Here is a 22155-nt window from a genome sequence, read left to right on the forward strand (position 1 = left end):
TAACTATGTCCCTGTGTGATTTAAAATCCTGTCATACACAAATGATCAAAACACAAGGTAAAACAATAATGAACATGGTAAAAGTCGATGTTGATGTGACATATAATGGGCAGGAGGTACTTTGTGTTGGATGAGGAGTAGGTGTACTTCAAAAGAGCTGAAATGGTCATATATAATAAATTAAAATTAAAAAAATACTTTAAAAAAGAGCTGGAATGACTTCAAGAAGGAGATAATGTTGTGATTTGGATGTGAGTTGTCCCCCAAGAGCTCATGAGTGAGACAGTGCAAGAATGTTCAGAGACGAAATGCTTGGGTTATGAGAGTTATAACCGAATCAGTGGATTAATCCGCTGATATGGATCAACAAGGTGGTAACTGTAGGAAGGTAGGATTGGAAGAGGATGTAGGTCATTGGGGGCATGTCTTTGGGGCTGATATTTTGTCTCTGCTTCCTATAGCCATGTCCTGAGCTGCTTTCCTCCACCATGTCCTTCCTCCATGACTTTCAGTCTCACCTTAGGCCCAGAGCTATGGAGTCAATCAACCATGGCTGAACTTCTGAAACTATGAGCCCAAATAAACTTTCCTCGTCTACATTGTTCTTGTTGGGTCTTTTAGTCACAGTGAAGCAAAAGCTGACTAAAATAGGTAACATTTGGAGTGTGTTTTGAGGAGTTAGAAATGTTTTAATAAGTGGAGTTGATTGGAGACAGAAGTTCCAAAAAGAAGACCAAAACACAAGGAATAAAGAGTTTAAGACATACATGGGAGCTTGCCACCATAACTTTGATGAAAAGCCTATTACCATAAATAGTTAGAAATAAGCAAGGAAAGGAAGAATAAGTCTTTGATTTGGAAGTCTGATAGTTTAACCACAATAGCAGCATCTACGGTCAAAACAATGAGCATTCATGTTGCCCTTAAAAGCCAGGCATTCTCCTAAAAACCTACATGTGTCACGTATCACACGGTGATGGGAGAACTATTATTGTGCCCACTGCAAGGACAGGAAAGAGTACAGAGAGGTAGCAAGTGACTTGCTCAGAGCACATGTCTGCTGCTGCTGGAGCTGGGACACACAACAGTGGGATAGGCCTGGGAGGCTTTGGAGAGGGGGGTCTAACTGCAGCCGTGTGAAGCATTGGTTAGTTCCCTGGGGAAGCTGAGGCTGTGGCAGTAATCCTGGGAACAGCACTGCAGGCCTGAAACAGCAGCAGAGGGGTGATGCTGGGAACCGTGGGAATTAAAGGCACAATACAAACCAAATAAAGGAGGGCGATGCCTACAGTTGCAACACGGATGACAACAGTGACCTAATGATACATACTGACTTCTGACAGATTTGGGAACTCTACAAGGTAGCCCATTTAAAAAATTATATTAAGTGTAGTCAACAACTGGGTGAGAAACCAATCATTTCCTTTAAAGTTTTTTTTTTATTTGTTGTTGTTCTGTAAGTTATAGAGGGAAAGAAAGTTGATAAACAAAAAAAGCTCTATAATAAAGGTACATAAAAATTCTCTCATAAATTGCTCTAATCCGATGTATTTTTTTCTATTATAGATGCAACCTTATCTGATTACTTTGAGAAGAGACAGATCTACTCGATTTTCTTTATTAGTCTGATCAGAAAAAAATAGGCTTGAAAAAAAATTGCTTTTTTGTTCTACTTATCTAATATTGATATTGTACATTCATTTTTAAGAGGAATATTTGCTCACAAATTATAATCCTAAAACATACTCTATGTGGATCATGGAATTGGCACACATTGTGGTTTGCTAATAAATATTTTAGAATGAATGGAAGTTGCATACATTTATATGCAGCATCATGTGTAACCTGATGTATGTTATACAGATAATATACTTGTATAGCTATTCATATTAGTTGCAGTGTGCTTATGTATTTAGGTCATATTTTAATATCTAGATTATAAACATGTTATTAATATGGGTTATATATATATATATATATATATTTAGTCAGCTAGATTGTATTGTTATTTATGTTAAAAACTCTACTTGCACGCCTATACATGTGCATACACATATTCATGTTCCAGAGTTTGAAACTCTATGGCTCAATAGGTGATTCTGTACCATGGCAATTTGGGAAATGTGTTCTCAAATGTAGTCTTTCCTGTTTTTGAGACTGGCAGCCATCTCCCTCTGTTCCTTCTCCATCTTGGGGTCTGCTGGGATTCTTAGGACTTCACCTTTGTATTTAGCTCATGCTCTATGGCTCCAGGAGCCAAGTTATCATCAGTTAAAATGTCACCATATGAAAGACATTTAGGCACTTCAATTCAGCCGAAGCAATGACATAGGGATCTTTCATATAGACGGCTATGTCATTAATGATGGGGTACATTCTGAGAAGAGTGTTGTTCTGTTATTGTGCAACTATCATAGAGTGAACTTACACAAGCTTAGGTGGAATAGCCTCCTACACCTGTGGGCTACCCAGTGTATACAAGTATACGTGCGTGTAGCCTTTTCCTGCTAAGATCATGATGGACAAAATAATATGAAATTCAATCTAGCATGAGAGGAAACCTGCATCTGGGTAAACACGAGATGTGTGAGGCTGCTGCAGGCATAACACAGCATACTGTTTACAGTGAAAAACATTTTTTTTAAAATAAGTCGAACCTACTCCAAAATAACAATTAAAAATACAGGTACGTACACAAACCAGTAGCACAGTTGTTTATTATCATTACCAAGTGTTATGTCCTATACATAATTGTATGTGCTATACTTTTGTGTAAAGACTGGCAACTCTGTAGGCATGTTTACACAAGCTTTTCTGCAAGCACGTGAGTGATGAGCTGCTCCACATCACAAGGGTTACGAGGTCACTAGGGCATGAGAATTTCTCAGCTCCATTAGAATCTTATGGGGCCACCCAATACACGTGGCCTGTTGCCAATTGAAATAGCACACAGCTCTACTTATAATGTGACAAATGTCCTTGAATTTCGTGTTTGTGCTGGATGGCTGAGGAGGAGGAAGGCAGGCATTGTGAGAGGTTGGGAGCGAACTCAGGGAAGGAGGAAGATGAGGGCAATTGGTGGTGGGCTTGCCCTTAGGTGCTGGAAAGATGCCAGATATGGTCAGAAAACTACCCGAAGCTAGAAAGGGGTAAGGAAAGACTTCCCTACAGGTTTGAGGGGAGCATCTTGATCCAGCAACTTGATCTTCAACTTTTAGCTTCCCAAACCATGAGGCGACAAATCTGTCATTTTGAACTACTCGCTTTTTAGTCCTCTGTCTTCGTAGCTCTAGGAAACTAATATGCAGGTGAAGTATAGGAAGAATCGCTGTGGATTCCTTTCACTTGGTCTAATATCAGTTCACCTTCCTGAGCTCTCTTGCTAGATGCAATGTCTTGTCAGTTGATTCTGTTGATATTTCCAGTTATTCTTGTCTTGTTCCTCATAGTAAATAGAGTACATGGAAAGTCCCTCTGTCACATGGGATGTCTGCTGTACCTTACCTGGACATTGGAGCAAGAGGTGTTCTTTTTAAAAAACAAAGAGGTACTTATTTTATGATAGGAATTTTCTGTGTCAGTTGAGGTGGATTTCTATTTTTTCTCCTTCTATCTACTGAATTTTATAAGTGAAGTGACTTTATCCATTTCTTTCCTTGATCCTTACCTGTTTGAAATCAGTATTATATCTGCTCCATAAAATGATCCAGACAACTTTTATTATTTTCTACTTCTAGAATAACTTTGTAAATGAGGAATTAGGTATCTTAAAGAAATTGGTAGATTTACTGAAATAGGGATGTTTAAAAATGTATGTATACTTCCTTATAATTCTTTTAAAATGCAAAGTAAAATAAAGAGTAAAATGATTGTCTTCCAGTGGAGGAAAGAGGAAACAAAGTTATACTTTTCTGGATGTATGTTGTTTTCTACATTTGACTTCAGAAACATGTGAATATTTTACATCATTATACAAACAATTAAAAAATTTAAAATCCCTAAAAACTCAAGGTAAAATAAAACAGGGGAGCTTAAATGTAGGTTAAGGGGGTGGTGTAACCACATGGAGGAAATAGCTTAAATAACTTTAAAGAACAGTGATTTGTCATGTACGTCTCCAGTGAATTGTATCCTAAGGACAAACAAACAAACCAACAAAAAACAACAAAACCAAAATAAAACACAACTGTGTTTAGTAATTTGTGTGTGTGTGCGCGCACACGTGCACGCGCACCCGCTGTACTGGGGCTTGAACCCAGGTTTCGCACATGCTAGGTGAGTGTTAGAGCTCTACCACTGAGTTACATTTCCAAACTCCTTTTAAATTTCTTTTGAGACAGAGTCTCTCTTCATTGCCCAGACTGGCCTAAAACTTGTGATCCTCCTGCCTTGACCTCCAGAGTAGCTGGAATTACAGATGTGCATCACTTTGTCTGTCCTTCAGTCATTATATTTTTGGTTGTGGTTTGATGTTAGGCAGAGATATGTGTGTGTGTGTGTGTGTGTGTGTGTGCGTGCGCGCGCACGTGCACGCGCATGTGTGCGCTTGTGCTCAGTAGAAAATGACAAAAATGCAATTATGTGGATGTTAATTTGTAACTGGCACCTTTTTTTTTAAATATGGAAGGGTGGATGTGAGATAAGTGAGGCTAATTAAGTTAGAAGTATCAGTCTGAATTTATGGAATATTGAAATTTCTTTGCTCTATTTATGGAAAAGATGTAGAAATGGATCAGCCTAGTAGCAATGACTACTCCTGGAACAGATTGTGGCTTCTAAATACCATTTGCCACTAACAAGAACCAGGGCTTTACAGAGGCCTCAGGAATCAACTTAGGTGGTCCCTACTGGTCATACGCAGACAATCTGAGCATCTACAAGAACAGGACTGCGATAAATCAGAATATTTAATATGTCTAGATCTATGAGTTCACGCTAATTCTTAACCCAAATGAAAACAACCTATTGGTCACATGTTGGAAGATACTGGAGAATCAACACATTGCCTTGAAAATTGGTAAATAATCATTCATCCTGTCTTTTCATTCTGAATCCTATCTCAGAGTTATCAAATAGTCGACAAAGAAAATTTTTAAATAGAGAAATTAGTCAAGCTAGTAATAGGAGAAGAGTTGATAAAATTAAAATATCACCATTTTTTTAAACCACTGAATGAGGTAACAGATGTCTTAGTCAATTTTCTGCTGCTATAACAGAATGTCACAAACTGAGTAATTTATTAAAAAAATTTTATTTGGCTCACAGTTCTTCAGGATGGGAAGTCCAAGAGTATGGTGCTGATATCTTGTCTGAGGACCTTCATGTTGCATCATAACCTGGCAAAATAGCAAACAAGCTTGTGTGGGACAGAAGGGGAACTGGATCAAACCTGTCTTTTTTATAAGGAACGCATTCCTGAGATAACTAACCCACTCATATGATGTCAGCATTCATCCATTTGTGAGGCCTATTAAAAGTTCCCTCTCTTAATACAGTTACAATTACAATTAAATTCCAACGTGAGTTGTGGAGGGGACATCCAAACAGAGTAGTGGATATGGATTTTATAAAGCTAAAAACCTGGCTACCAATTTATAGGAGAGACAGAGCCCAAGAGAACAAGTGAGATACTCACTATTGCAGTGTATGACTTTGTTTGGATCCTGAATTGAGCTGACTAAATATCTGTCTCTCTATCTATCTCAGGGAATTTAGATTATGAGTTCATGCTGGATGATGGAATCATGTTTTTTTCTTATTTAGTGGTGATGATGGCATTGTACAGTTATGAAAGAAAGTTATTTTCTTTTATCTTATAGAGCTACTAAAAATAATTTCAGAACTATTTATATTGAAATGATATGTATGATGCTCCAGATTTATTTAAAAATGGTCTGGGAAAATAATGAGTTGGGTTGTTACACACACACACACACACACACACACACACTCACACAGCCCCCAACCTGGTAAGTCACTTGTAAAATCACCCAGCGTGGGTTTTCCTCTCCCCCTGGGAAGTCTGTAACATCTCAATTTCTCCTATATTAATTTCCCAATCATTCAGTTTTGAATACTTTTTAGTTTCCTTTATGGTTTCTTTTTTAAACCCAAAATTATTTAGTAATATGTTTTTTTTAACATGTGGGATTTCTCTTAATTATTCTTTTACAATTAATTCTTGATCTTATTACATTTTAAATTATAGAATACAACGTCTCATAGTGATATTTGACTTCCTGAATGTGCTCGGTCTCTGCTGCTCCCTGTTTCATTGGAGGACGTGTGTTCTCTGCTGGATACCGAGTTTTTCATAGAATCATTGTTTGAGCTTATCAATTGCATCTTTCAGATCAGTGAAGAACCAAAACTAAGTGGTAATTATTTTTTCCTGTCGGGGAGTCATGTTTTATCACTCTCATTGTTAGAGATGGCTGGTTCAGGGCAACAACACTGACTTTTATTGTGATTTATTGTTATAAGATTCTCTCCACACAATGCACCACCTTCTTGCTTGGGAGGGACCACTTCCCTTGAAATGCCTGCCTCCCCCACCCCATGCCACTGGCTCATGTCTTCAGCTTTTTCTTTGGGTGAAATCTGCCATTCTGGTAGGATGATGTTAAAAGTTTCAGATTATACTGATCACTTGGGAATGTGAAGAATAAAATCCAAGGTGGTCTCTCCAGCCTACACCAGTGCTTCTTTTGCCAGCAGGCCTTTTGTTCTGCCCAAAGATCATTCCAAGATAACATGAATAAAATGTAAGAACTACCAAATTTCCTATCGTTTTATGTGGTTGCTTATTTTAGTCAGCGTTTTTGCCACTGTGGTCAAAAGACTTGACAAGAACCACTTGGGAGGAGGACAGGTTTATTCAGTCCTCCGGGTTTCAGAGGTCTCAGTCCATAGATGGCCAACTCCTTTGTTCTGGGCCCAGGGTGAGGCACAGACATCATGGCAGAAGGGCACGGAGGGGGGAGGCAATGTGCCAATCAGGAAGCAGAGAGAGCTCCCCTCACCAGGGACAAAATATGAACCCCAAAACCATGCCCCAGTGACCTACCTCCTCCAGCCACACACTGCCTGCCTACAGTTATCATCCAACTCATCCCTATCAGGAGATTAATCCACTGCTTAGGTTACAACTGCCATTATCTAATCATTTCACCTCTGAACCTTTTTGCATTGTCTCACTCCAGCTTTTGGGAGATACCTCCCATCTAAACCATAACACTGCTGTGCCCTTACTTCCCTCTGCCTCCCCAAGAGTCACTCCCCAGCCATCTGCACACACCGGTTCAGACAGCCTTCAAACCCTGTGTGTTTCATTAACTTCAAGTCCCAGAGTTTTCCTTCTGCTTCTAAAACTTCCCTGGGGCTCATGTTAGGGATGGAAGCCAGAGCCTGTGATGGTTTGGAATCTTGACAGGAAATGGAGATAATACCTGGACAGCACCAAGCCAAGGCTTGTTATGGAGAACCACCTGGAGTGGGTATGTCAACTACAGAGTCAGGACTCAGTCTCTAGGAAAGCTCAGTGGATAGGGCTTTAGAGAATGCCACTATATTGGGTTATTTCCTGTTTGGCAGTACTGGCTAGGGAAGCATGTCTGATTTGCTTTCTTTTAAGGTTTTGTTTTCCCTCCTCATGTCCTATACTTTCCCACTTGTTAACATTCCTAACCAACATCTATCAGGACAGTCTCTATCAAAATAAAGTTAACTGCTTTTACTACATTGTAAAAAAAGTACCTGTTCCGTTTATCTACATCCATTGCAGATTAGCTGTGCGAAGGCTCCTGGTCCCTTAGCACACCAGTGGGAGTGTGCAGACATAAGGATTGGTGTTAGGGTTATAGAGATGGAAATAGTGATCTGAAATAACTGGAAAACTAGCATTGGATGTGCTCATGTTTTGTTTAACCAGGGGCAGAACCCAGAGAGGGTTGTTCAGGAGAGTGCAGCCCCTCTCACCCTATTCTTCTCAGCCAGGCCCAATGAGATCTAGGACCTAGACTTTCTGCTCCAGGAGCCAGGATGTAAGTCTCTGCTTACCTTGGTGTGATCATGTGGAAGAAAAGATCTCCATCTGTTCAGGCCAGCTCTGGATTTAGTCATGTGTCAGGTAGTTGTCTGAAAAGTATGCCTGTCTAAAATTGTTTGTACAGTAACTTATCAGAGAGACAGATTTTGCTGTTTGTGAGCAGTAGACACTTTTAAATTTATGAATCCAAACTACTCAGAAGCAGATAGTGGGCACACCACAAGGGAGAGAGAGAAAAACTGTGATTGTCCCAGTTGCTGAAGGACGGTTTTCCATGAAGTTGTGAGTACATCTATGCATGATTTGGTGCATTGTAGTCACTGTGCTAGAAATTTTATATGGAGGGGAAAACACAAATGATCAACTCAAGAGACTCAGAAGAGAGAATGAGAAGCCAGTATGCCCATGTTTCCAAAATTGGACAAGGACAGTACTAAACACCAAAATTATAGGGCAATTCTTACTTGTGAACATGGATGTAAAGCTTCTAAATGAATTGTTAATAAATGGAATTCACATATGAATGATATAATAACCAAGTAGGCTTTCCCCTAAGAATGAAATAATGACTTCTTTAGCAAATCTATTAATGGAATTAACTACATGAAAAGAGAAAATTCACAAGACTATATCAATAAGTACATATAGAAAAAATCTGATAGATTCTCCTGTCCACCATGCTAAAATACATTAGTTTGGAACACACACCACAAAAGTCATTAACTTGGTCACCAAAAACTACAGCAATATTGTATTTTGAAACTTACCTTTAAATTTATGAACAGGGCCTTGTGCTCCTCTTTCTGTCACAGCTGGCAGCGGTGGAAGACCAGGCAGCAGTGAGTTTGGAACTGAGGCGAGCAGCGCCCCGCGCCCCTCTCTCGGCTGCGCGTGCTACTTTGCCTGGATCACTAGGCAATGCTGAACTGACGTGGATCTGGGGCGATCAGTCTGGGCCTCTCAGAACACACACTGAGCCCGGATCGGCTGAATTCAAGCTCCCGTTCGCCTGCTTCCCGCAGACAAACAGCTGTGACTCAGCACTAAACGATCCCGCTGAAACAACTGGTCGGCCCTTCTGTTCCTACGGAGGTAAATGCCTACCGAGCCTTCATAGGTAGTGGCCACAGGTTTGAAACGGGGCTTGGGAGAGACAGTAAGGACCCACCCGTTGCATTGGTCCCCCGGCAAAGGGAAACAAACTGTCGTCATTTGCAAGAGATACCACCATGGCAGAGAACTGACGTCACCAGACTGCGGCGGAGGAGATAACTTCATTGAAACCTGCGGCTACAGCTGTGTAATTCCCTAGCCTTCCCTCTCCACACATAGGGGAAACCTTAAGGGCCCCTCCCAGCTCTCCCGTAAGGGCCCCCCCCCCAGCTCTCCCGTGAGCGCGATAGCCAGACCGAGGGAATCAGGAGTGACGCGGGACCGCGGCGCGGAACTCCCGGCTACCGCTCCCACCAGTGCTGACAACTGAGGTCTTTTGCACCAGCTACCGGGGGCGTGGCTACTGGAGGGCAAGTAAAATTCGCTGAGGATTCTCAGCCCCAAGCTCTACAAACTTAGGGTCTGAGGAAATGGCAAACAGGGAGAGTGTGCCCAGTCGTTTATGAAAACAGGGCTCCCGGGAGCAGCAGACCTGGCGTGTAGCCAGTATTGTGGTGAGCGGCACCCGTGAGAGGGGCCTGGCTAGAGGAAAAGTGGGGAACTGACTAGACACAAGAGGGGGCCCTAGGCACTCAGGATTGGAGACTCGCCCAGTCTGGGAGGAGCTGCTGCACAGTGATTGGTTCCCGCGTATTGACAGGAGAAACTTGGCCTGGTGGGCACAGCGCCACCTACTGGAAGAGAAGTTAATCAAACTCTAAGACTGCATTTATTAGTTTTTTTTTTCTCTTTTTTTTTGATTTGGGTTTTTTCTTTCGTTTTCATTTTTCTTTCTTGTTGTTTTTTAAATTTTTCTTTTTACAATTTTTAAAAACTTTTTTTCTTCTAATTTTAATGTTAATTTTATTATTATTTTAAAAATTTTTTTTCTTATTTTATTTCCTATTTTTTTCTTCTTTTGTCTTTTCATTTCTTTTCAATTTTCTTATTCCCCCTTCCTTGAATTCTACCTGCTTACTCTCATTCTCTTTAGTGACTTCTTCCCTTCCCTTCTAATACCTTTCCTCCCAAGCATCAAATAAATTTATAGGAGTAAACAGTAACTCAGCAGTCAAACAGAACAAGAAATAACATGAGAAACTTGAAAAAACAAGGAAGAAAAGGAGTACAAACAATGCAGGACAGCCTAAATATTCAGGAGGACCTAGAGTCATCAGAAAAATGGTCATATAAAGAACTCAAGGAACACCTTAGACAGATGGAATGGAACCTTAAAGAGGATACAAGACAGCAAATTCAAGCAGCGAAAGAACACATTGAGAATGAATTACATAAACAGATAAAAGAAGAAGTTAAGCATCTTTATCAGGAGATAGAGATTATAAAAAATAAAAAATCAAACAATAATTCTAGAAATGAAGGAAATGATAAACCAAATTAAAAATTCAATTGAGAGTATCACTAACAGAGTGGAGCAAGTAGAAGCCAGAACGTCAGATAATGAAGACAAAATATATCATATTGAAAAGAGCCTAGCCAACTCAGAAAGGCTGGTAAAAAATCATGAGAAAAACATCCAAGAGTTATGGGATAACATAAAAAAACCAAACTTACGAGTCATCGGGATAGAAGAAAGTACAGAGATTCAAACCAAGGGAATGAGTAACCTGCTGAATGAAATAATTACAGAAAACTTTCCAGAAATAAAAAAGGAAACAGATATACAAATTGAAGATGCATACAGGACACCGAGCACACAAAATCACAGTAGACCAACGCCAAGACACATTGTTATGAAGATATCCAATATACACAACAAAGAGAAAATATAAAAAGCTACAAGAGAAAAGAGGCAGTTTACATTTAGGGGTAAACCAATAAGGTTAACAACGGATTTTTCATCACAGACGCTGAAAGAGAGAAGATCCTGGAACAACGTATTTCAAACACTGAAAGACAATGGATGCCAACCAAGAATTCTGTATCCAGCAAAATTAAGCTTCAGATACGACAATGAAATAAAAATCTTTCATGATAAACAAAAGCTAAAAGAATTTGTAGCCAGAAAACCAGCATTGCAAAGCGTCTTGAGCAAAACTCTACACGAGGAAGAAATGAAAAACAATAACCAAAACCAACAGCGGGAAGTGCCTCGGTAAAGACAGAGGACGGGGGGAAAGGTAATCATGGAGAAACAAACTAAATTAGAAAAAAAAAGAGATAAATAATCAAACATGGCAGGAAGTACAAACCATATATCAATAGTAACTCTAAACGTGAATGGCTTAAACTCTCCAATAAAGCGACATAGGCTGGTAATATGGATTAAAAAAACAAATCCAACAATATGCTGCCTCCAGGAGACACATCTGATTGGAAAAGACATACACAGGCTCAAGGTAAAAGGTAGGGAAAAAATATACCACGCACACGGTCCTCGTAAGCAAGCAGGGGTGGCCATTCTCATATCGAATAAAATCGACTTCAAGCCTAAGTTAATCAAAAGGGATAAGGAAGGATATTATATACTGTTAAAAGGAACCATTCACCAAAAAGACATAACAATTATCAATATTTATGCACCAAATAATGGCGCTGCAACGTTCATAAAACAAACTCTCCTCAAGTTCAAGAATCAAATAGACCACAACACAATAATCATGGGTGACTTCAACACACCTCTCTCACCATTGGACAGATCCTCCAAACAAAAGTTGAATAAAGAAACTATTGACCTCAATATCACAATCAATAACCTAGACTTAACTGACATATATAGATTATATCAACCATCATCAAGTGGACATACTTTTTTCTCAGAAGCACATGGATCCTTCTCAAAAATAGACCATATATTATGCCATAGGGCAACCCTCAGTAAATATAAAGGGGTGGAGATAATACCACGTACTTTATCAGATCATAATGGAATGAAACTGGAAATCAATGATAAAAGAAGGAAGGAAAAATCCTACATCACATGGACAATGAACAATACGTTACTGAATGATCAATGGGGTACAGAAGACATAAAGGATGAAATCAAAAAATTCTTAGAGATAAGTGAAAATACAGACACAACATATCGGAATCTATGGGACACAATGAAAGCAGTTTTAAGAGGGAAATTCATCGCCTGGAGGTCATTCCTCAAAAAATGGAAAAACCAACAAATAAATGAGCTCACACTTCATCTCAAAGCCCTAGAAAAGGAAGAGCAAAACAACAGCAAATGTAGCAGAAGGCAAGAATTAATTAAAATCAGAGCAGAAATCAATGGAATTGAAACAAAAGAAACTATTGAAAAAATTAACAAAACTAAAAGTTGGTTCTTTGAAAAAATAAACAAGATTGACAGACCCTTAGCCATGCTAATGAAGAGAAGAAGAGAGAGAACTCAAATTACTAACATAAGAGATGAAAAAGGCAATATCACAACAGATGCTACAGAAATACAGAACACAATTAGAAATTACTTTGAAAACCTATATTCCAATAAAATAGAAGATAGTGAAGACATTGATAAATTTCTTAGGTCATATGATTTGTCCAGACTGAGTCAGGAGGATACACACAATTTAAACAGACCAATATCAATGGATGAAATAGAAGAAGCAATCAAAAGACTACCAACCAAGAAAAGCCCAGGACCAGATGGGTACACAGAGGAGTTTTACAAAACCTTTAAAGAAGAATTAATACCAATACTTTTCAAATTATTACAGGACATAGAAAAAGAGGGAGCTCTACCAAATTCATTCTATGAGGCCAACATCACCCTGATTCCGAAACCAGACAAAGACACCTCAAAGAAAGAAAATTACAGACCAATATCTCTGATGAACCTAGATGCAAAAATCCTCAATAAAATTCTGGCGAATCGGATACAAAGGCACATCAAAAAAATTGTGCACCATGATCAAGTAGGATTCATCCCTGGGATGCAAGGATGGTTCAATATACGGAAATCAATAAATGTTATTCACCACATCAATAGACTTAATGATAAGAACCATATGATCATCTCGATAGACGCAGAAAAAGCATTTGACAAAGTACAGCATCCCTTTATGTTCAAAACATTAGAAAAACTAGGGATAACAGGAACTTACCTCGACATTGTAAAAGCTATCTATGCTAAGCCTCAGGCTAGCATCATTCTGAATGGAGAAAAATTGATGGCATTCCCTCTAAAATCTGGAACAAGACAGGGATGCCCCCTATCACCACTTCTATTCAATATAGTTCTCGAAACACTGGCCAGAGCAATTAGACAGACAAAAGAAATTAAAGGCATAAAAATAGGAAAATAAGAACTTAAATTATCACTATTTGCAGATGACATGATTCTATACCTAGAAGACCCAAAAGGGTCTACAAAAAAACTACTAGAACTAATAAATGAATTCAGCAAAGTGGCAGGATATAAAATCAACACACATAAATCAAAGGCATTTCTGTATATCAGCGACAAAACTTCTGAAACGGAAATGAGGAAAAACACTCCATTCACAATATCCTCAAAAAAAATAAAATACTTGGGAATCAACCTAACAAAAGAGGTGAAAGACCTATACAATGAAAACTACAGAACCCTAAAGAGAGAAGTAGAAGAAGATCTTAGAAGATGGAAAAATATACCCTGTTCATGGATAGGCAGAACTAACATTATCTAAATGGCAATATTACCAAAAGTTCTCTATAGGTTTAATGCAATACCAATCAAAAGCCCAATGGCATTTCTTGTAGAAATAGATAAAGCCATCATGAAATTCATATGGAAAAATAAAAGACCCAGAATAGCAAAAGCAATTCTAAGCAAGAAGTGTGAATCAGGTGGTATAGCGATACCAGATTTCAAACTATATTACAGAGCAATAATGACAAAAACAGCATGGTACTGGTACCAAAACAGGCGGGTGGACCAATGGTATAGAATAGAGGACACAGAGACTAATCCACAAAGTTACAACTATCTTATATTTGATAAAGGGGGTAAAAGCATGCAATGGAGGAAGAATAGCATCTTCAACAAATGGTGTTGGGAAAACTGGAAATCCATATGCAACAAAATCCATATGCAACTCCATGCACAAAAGTTAACTCAAAATGGATCAAGGAGCTTGATATCAAATCAGAGACTCTGCGTCTGATAGAAGAAAAAGTTGGCTCAGATCTACATATTGTGGGGTTGGGCTCCAAATTCCTTAATAGGACACCCATAGCACAAGAGTTAATAACAAGAATCAACAAATGGGACTTAGTTAAACTAAAAAGTTTTTTCTCAGCAAGAGAAACAATAAGAGAGGTAAATAGGGAGCCTACAGCCTGGGAACAAATTTTTACTCCTCACACTTCAGATAGAGCCCTAATATCCAGAGTATACAAAGATCTCAAAAAATTAGACAATAAGAAAACAAATAACCCAATCAACAAATGGGCCAAGGACCTGAACAGACACTTCTAGTAGGAGGATATACAATCAATCAACAAGTACATGAAAAAATGCTCACCATCTCTAGCAGTCAGAGAAATGCAAATCAAAACCACCCTAAGATACCATCTCACTCCAGTAAGATTGGCAGCCATGATGAAGTCAAACAACATTGAGTGCTGGCGAGGATGTGGGGAAAAGGGTACTCTTGTACACTGCTGGTGGGACTGCAAACGGGTGCGGCCAATTTGGAAAGCAGTATGGAGATTCCTGGGAAAGCTGGGAATGGAACCACCATTTGACCCAGCTATTGCCCTTCTCACACTATTTCCTGAAGACCTTAAAAGAGCATGCTACAGGGATACTGCCACATCGATGTTCATAGCAGCACAATTCACAATTGCTAGACTGTGGAATCAACCCAGATGCCCTTCAATAGATGAATGGATAAAAAAAAATGTGGCACTTATACACCATGGAGTACTACACAGCACTAAAAAATGACAAAATCACGGAATTTGCAGGGAAATGGATGGCACTAGAGCAGATTATGCTTAGTGAAGCTAGCCAATCCCTAAAAAACAAATACCAAATGTCTTCTTTGATATAATGAGAGCAACTAAGAACAGAACAGGGAGGAAGAGCAGGAAGAAAAGATTAACATTAAACAGAGACATGAGGTGGGAGGGAAAGGGAGAAAAAAAGGGAAATTGCATGGAAATGGAGGGAGACCCTCATTGTTATACAAAATTACATATAAGAGGTTATGAGGGGAATGGGATAACAAACATGGAGGGAAATGAATTACAGTAGATGGGGTAGAGAGAGAAGATGGGAGGGGAGGGGAGGGGGGATAGTAGAGGATAGGAAAGGTAGCAGAATACAACAGTCACTAATATGGCAGTATGTAAAAATGTGATGTGTAACCGATGTGATTCTGCAATCTGTATTTGGGGTAAAAATGGGAGTTCATAACCCACTTGATTCTAATGTATGAAATATGATATGTCAAGAGCTTTGTAATGTTGTGAACAACCAATAAAAAAAAAATAAAAAAATAAACTACCATTTAAAAAAAAAAAGAATCCACCAATGTCAAGTTTATATATTCCTATGGACAAAGAAGAAAATATTATAATCTTTATTTTTCTGTTTTTTGAATTAAAATTTTAAAAAATAAAAAAAAATAAAAAAAGAAAACTGAATACTTTGCTTAAGGCCGTACAACTAATAATGTCGGAGCTGGGATTTTCACCAGATGGTTCCAGATCCAGAGTCCACAGTTTCTACTCCACAATCTGCCTGATTTGGCCACATAAAGCGGAAGGTGAGGGCTACTGGATTCCAAGCACCATGCTAATCACCCTTGCCCAAGGCCTTTGGCTCTACTGTAGCAGAATTGGAAACTCAATGCCTACCTATCTGCTTCAAAACCCCAAGCTTCTTCTACTGTCTTGTTTTATTTCCAGCCTTGTAACCTTGCTTCTGTCTGTTTTCCCATTCTCCACGTTATTGCCAAAGGAAACTTCATCCTCCATCAAACCTTTACTCACTATCCTTGCTTCATAATTATTTATTGTTAAATGAAGTTCGCTACGATACATTTTTTCTCTTGTACTAGGGATTGATTGAACTCAGGAGTGCTCTGCCACTGAGCTACATCCCCAGCACCCTTTTTAGTTTTTTGAGACATTGTCTTTCGAAGTTGCTGAGGCTGGACTCAAACTTGTGATCCTCCTGCTGAAGGCTCCTAAGTAGCTGGGATTACAGGCGTGCCCCACCACACCAGACTCCTAGAGATGAGCTTCGAGATGATCACCAAATCCCAGAAATGGTATTTAAGATATTGGGTCTACGTGTTTAGGTGTACTTTTCTAGGGAGGCAGATGACAGTTTTTGTCAGAGCCTTTGAGGAATCCACTACTCCAAAGAGTTGAAGTGCCTTGGAGCACTTCTGCAAATTCCTGAATTTGCTCTGAAAAAAAGAAAAAAAAATATGTGTGTTCCTTTGTGTTTGTTTCCTGGAGCCCACCATGCAAAGGACTACCAAATGCCCAGAGTCTTTTCTGTAACATGAAATTGTCCCCAAATCACCTTCCATTTTTTTTTTCCCATGGGCAGAATCACAAGATCCTTATTACTGGGGCTGGTAATTTCCCAGTCTTGGCACTTCCCTCTTCTCCATAATCCTTGCTCAGATAATCGTACTGAGCTGCCTGGTCATTCCTCCTTAGGAAACCTAAGTGATAAATGTTCCCAGGCTCTTTATCGCAAGCCTTTTCCACTCTGCTTGACTGAGCAGGTAGTTTGCTCATACTGGGCCCAGAGCCAATCAACTCTCTTTTTAAAAAATTCCCCCAAAAGAAAACCCACACCTATTGGGAAACATGAAGGATGTGGACTGTTTAATTCCTGTTGCCTATTTTTATCAACTCAGAGCTGCAAGTTAGGCATGTAAACTTGGTTTAGAGGGAAGGGTGTGAAGTGTCGCAATGCACAATAAGACTTCAGTGCTGTGAGTGACTTTGGAATCCACTCACCCAGGTCAACATGCAAAACATTAGAAACATTAGAAAAACTAGGGATAACAGGAACTTACCTAGACATTGTAAAAGCTGTCTATGCTAAGCCTCAGGCTAGCATCATTCTGAATGGACAAAAGTTGAAGGCATTCCTTCTAAAATCTGGAACAAGACAGGGATGCCCTCTATCACCACTTCTATTCAACATAGTTCTCGAAACACTGGCCAGAGCAATTAGACAGACAAAAGAAATTAAAGGCATAAAAATAGGAAAAGAAGAACTTAAATCATCACTATTTGCGGATGACATGATTCTATACCTAGAAGACCCAAAAGGATCTACAAAAAAACTACTAGAACTAATAAATAAATTCAGCAAAGTGGCAGGATATAAAATCAACACGCATAAATCAAAGGCATTTCTGTATATCAGCGACAAAACTTCTGAAACGGAAATGAGGAAAAACACTCCATTCACAATATCCTCAAAAAAAATAAAATACTTGGGAATCAACCTAACAAAAGAGGTGAAAGACCTATACAATGAAAACTACAGAACCCTAAAGAGAGAAGTAGAAGAAGATCTTAGAAGATGGAAAAATATACCCTGTTCATGGATAGGCAGAACTAACATTATCTAAATGGCAATATTACCAAAAGTTCTCTATAGGTTTAATGCAATACCAATCAAAATCCCAATGGCATTTCTTGTAGAAATAGATAAAGCTATCATGAAATTCATATGGAAAAATAAAAGACCCAGAATAGCAAAAGCAATTCTAAGCAAGAAGTGTGAATCAGGTGGTATAGCGATACCAGATTTCAAACTATATTACAGAGCAATAATGACAAAAACAGCATGGTACTGGTACCAAAACAGGCGGGTGGACCAATGGTATAGAATAGAGGACACAGAGACTAATCCACAAAGTTACAACTATCTTATATTTGATAAAGGGGGTAAAAGCATGCAATGGAGGAAGGATAGCATCTTCAACAAATGGTGTTGGGAAAACTGGAAATCCATATGCAACAAAATCCATATGCAACTCCATGCACAAAAGTTAACTCAAAATGGATCAAGGAGCTTGATATCAAATCAGAGACTCTGCGTCTGATAGAAGAAAAAGTTGGCTCAGATCTACATATTGTGGGGTTGGGCTCCAAATTCCTTAATAGGACACCCATAGCACAAGAGTTAATAACAAGAATCAACAAATGGGACTTAGTTAAACTAAAAAGTTTTTTCTCAGCAAGAGAAACAATAAGAGAGGTAAATAGGGAGCCTACAGCCTGGGAACAAATTTTTACTCCTCACACTTCAGATAGAGCCCTAATATCCAGAGTATACAAAGATCTCAAAAAATTAGACAATAAGAAAACAAATAACCCAATCAACAAATGGGCCAAGGACCTGAACAGACACTTCTAGTAGGAGGATATACAATCAATCAACAAGTACATGAAAAAATGCTCACCATCTCTAGCAGTCAGAGAAATGCAAATCAAAACCACCCTAAGATACCATCTCACTCCAGTAAGATTGGCAGCCACTATGAAGTCAAACAACCAACAAGTGCTGGCGAGGATGTGGAGAAAAGGGTACACTTGTACATTGTTGGTGGGACTGCAAATTGTTGCGGCCAATTTGGAAAGCAGTATGGAGATTCCTGGGAAAGCTGGGAATAGAACCACCATTTGACCCTGCTATTGCCCTTCTTGGACTATTCCCTGAAGACCTTGAAAGAGCGTGCTACAGGGATACTGCCACATCGATGCTCATAGCAGCACAATTCACAATAGCTAGACTGTGGAACCAACCCAGATGCCCTTCAATAGATGAATGGATAAAAAAATGTGGCACTTATACACCATGGAGTACTACACAGCACTAAAAAATGACAAAATCACGGAATTTGCAGGAAATGGATGGCACTAGAGCAGATTATGCTTAGTGAAGCTAGCCAATCCCTAAAAATCAAATACCAAATATCTTCTTTGATATAATGAGAGCAACTATGAACAGAGTAGGGAGGAAGAGCAGGAAGAAAAGATTAACTTTAAACAGAGACATGAGGTGGGAGGGAAAGAGAGAGAAAAGGGAAATTGCATGGAAATGAAGGGAGACCCTCATTGTTATACAAAATTACATATAAGAGGTTGTGACGGGAATGGGAAAATAAACAAGGAGAGAAATGAATTACAGTAGATGGGGTAGAGAGAGAAGGTGTGAGGGAAGGGGAGGGGGGATAGTAGGGGATAGGAAAGGTAGCAGAATACAACAATTACTAATATGGCAGTATGTAAAAATGTGGATGTGTAACCGACGTGATTCTGCAATCTGCATTTTGGGTAAAATTGGGAGTTCATAACCCACTTCAATCTAATGTATGAAATATGATATGTCAAGAGCTTTGTAATGTTGTGAACAACCAATAAAAAAACAAAATAAAAAATTAAGAAAAAAAATTTCTACCAAAAAAAGTAAAATAAAAATAAATAAATAAATAAATTTATGAACAGGATGCTGTCACCATTCTTGTTCAATAATAGTGAAGCTCTTAGCCAATACTATTAACCACACTTTTAAAAAAAGAACTATAAGAATTGAAAAAAAGAAAAGCAAACCCTTACTATTAATAGATAAGATAATTGTTTCTCTAGAATATCAAAATGAACCTACAACTACTGATTAAGAAGAAATGTTGCTGGAAACAAACCAACATAAAAAAATTAATTATATTTTACTCACCAGCAACAGCCAACAAAAATGTAATAGAAAAACACCATTTACTCTTCTAAAACTATCTACATCTAAAAAATAAATTTAGGAAAATGTGGAGTACCATCATTGGCAAAATAGAAATATATTTAAAGGACATCAAAGAAAGCCAGAGCTAATGAAGAGATAAACAATGTTCATGGATGGAAAAACTCATTTTTTTGAAGATGTCTATCTATTTTCTCTCAAATAAATATGAAACGAAACAACAGTTTTATAAAGGAATCTGATGAGCCAATCCTAAAATGTATGTCAATGTATGAAAGAACAAAGAGAAACAATACAACCAGAAGAAGAGTAAGGATGGATATTTGTCCTTACAGATGTTAATGCAGTAATTTAATGTAAGTGATATATATCTTTTCAGTATATATAAATGAAACAGATTAAAGGGTCTAAGAACAAATCCAAACCTTTCAAACACTTGGTCTGGGATGGTGTGGGCATTATAATACATGTAGCCCTCAGCTTAGGGGTGTATGTGTGTGTGTGTGTGTGTGTGTGTGTGTGTGTGTGTGTGTGTGTATCTATGTGTAAGAGCAGGGACTAGTAGAGATTCAAGGAAACAGTAATTAGCATACACTGTTGTTGCAAGCATAAATTGATGCAACCACTTTGGAAAGCAAGTAGGCAATATGTTTTCAGCTGTGTATATAGTTCAACTCAGCAATTAAATTTTGATTATAAATGAGAAGGACATAAATTTTATGACTGTCTTTTGGAGCCCAAGAAGAAATCAGTTAGTCCTGTTTATTGAAAGGGAGTCATAGCTTGGCACCCTCCTTGCTAAAATAATCTGAACCAAATGTGAGTGTGCTTTCAATTCTGTGGATACAATGTTGAGAGGGTCTGATAATGTTTCACTTGAACAAAGCCATCCAAAAAACTCTTTATTTTTCTCACATTGTGATTGGTCTCCGAAATTCAAATCACAACTCCATATTTTTATTGTGTATTCATTCAATGCTGATATCAAGAACACTTCTGTGAAATGCATCATTGGTCAATTTTGTCACTGCAAAAATATTCTAGAGTGTGCTTGCACAAACTGCAATGTCTATGAGGTCACCAGGTGGTATAACCTTCTGGGACCACCGTGGGATATGTGGTCCACTGCTGACCAAAACATAACTCTTTAGCACATGAATGCACTCCATGATGCAAGTACTGTCAATGGAGAAAGTAAAGAGAAATTTGAGATCCTTTCTCTTGACCTCAAAGAATCTTTTCCTGTATATAACTCACTCCAGACAACATTTTGTCTTTATTATCCTTGTTATCCTTTGTTTCTGTACTTGGGAAAAAAAAGCATATATGTGCATGAAATAAAGTGGTAATGACTTGTAAATAAAAGAATGAAATGTTCGAAAAACATTTTTCTACTTTATTTTTATAGAAGACAAATAACTTTTCTAGTGGTTTTTTTTTTGGTAAAGAAAAAAGCTTTTCATAAAAAGTAGTTTATGAAATATTGCATATTTCCTCGATCACATCACCAGTTCCACATGTGCCATTCAGAAGACTCCCATCTCAATGGCATTTCTTGACCTGTTTGGGTTTTAGTAAACACTGTGCCTTTTCTCCAGAACTTGAACTTTACAGATAAAGACAATTAGCAAAGTCCATAGACAGCTCTCTGCAGTGTGCGATGCTGACTTCTCTGCATGGTGCATGGATGCCAGTCACCCCAGTGATTCTGGGCACCCAGTGATGCTACTTAATGAGAGGTAGTTGGCAGAGTCCAGTTGAGGGGCCTGGCAGGGCAGGCCTGAAGCACTTGGTGAGAAAGCTAAGGTTGGCTTTGGTGTCCCTGTGGCTGCTGTCACCATTCTGTGCTTCAGGCTGCTGGTAGGGCTGGGGGCCATGCCTTTCCCTGAGTTCAGTGTTCCACCTCCTTTTTCAAAACCAACTTTGAAAGAAATATTTAATAGCAGAAGTCACTTATTAAAAGCTGTGTGAATATATATTTAAGGTGACACTCTGCACACAATTTCATTTAACATTTTATTCTTAACTGGGAACTATCTGTGAAAGACCAGAAGCCATGATTACTAGTTGGGGCTGGAGCCCTTTTGTGACATTTGGAGCACATCTAGGTTTAGAGAGGAACCCTGGGTATGTGGACACAGTGAAGATGCTGATAACTCGAGTGGCAGTTCTGCAAAGCAAGGGTTAATGGTGCACGCAACAATCATTCAACCCTCCTGTGTTGTCACTTTGGCACTCTGCACAGAGACTAAAGGGCACCAGATCCAAG

This window comes from Spermophilus citellus, assembly GCF_964194105.1.
Source record: "Spermophilus citellus genome assembly, chromosome: 11".
In the NCBI taxonomy this organism is placed as follows: domain Eukaryota; kingdom Metazoa; phylum Chordata; class Mammalia; order Rodentia; family Sciuridae; genus Spermophilus; species Spermophilus citellus.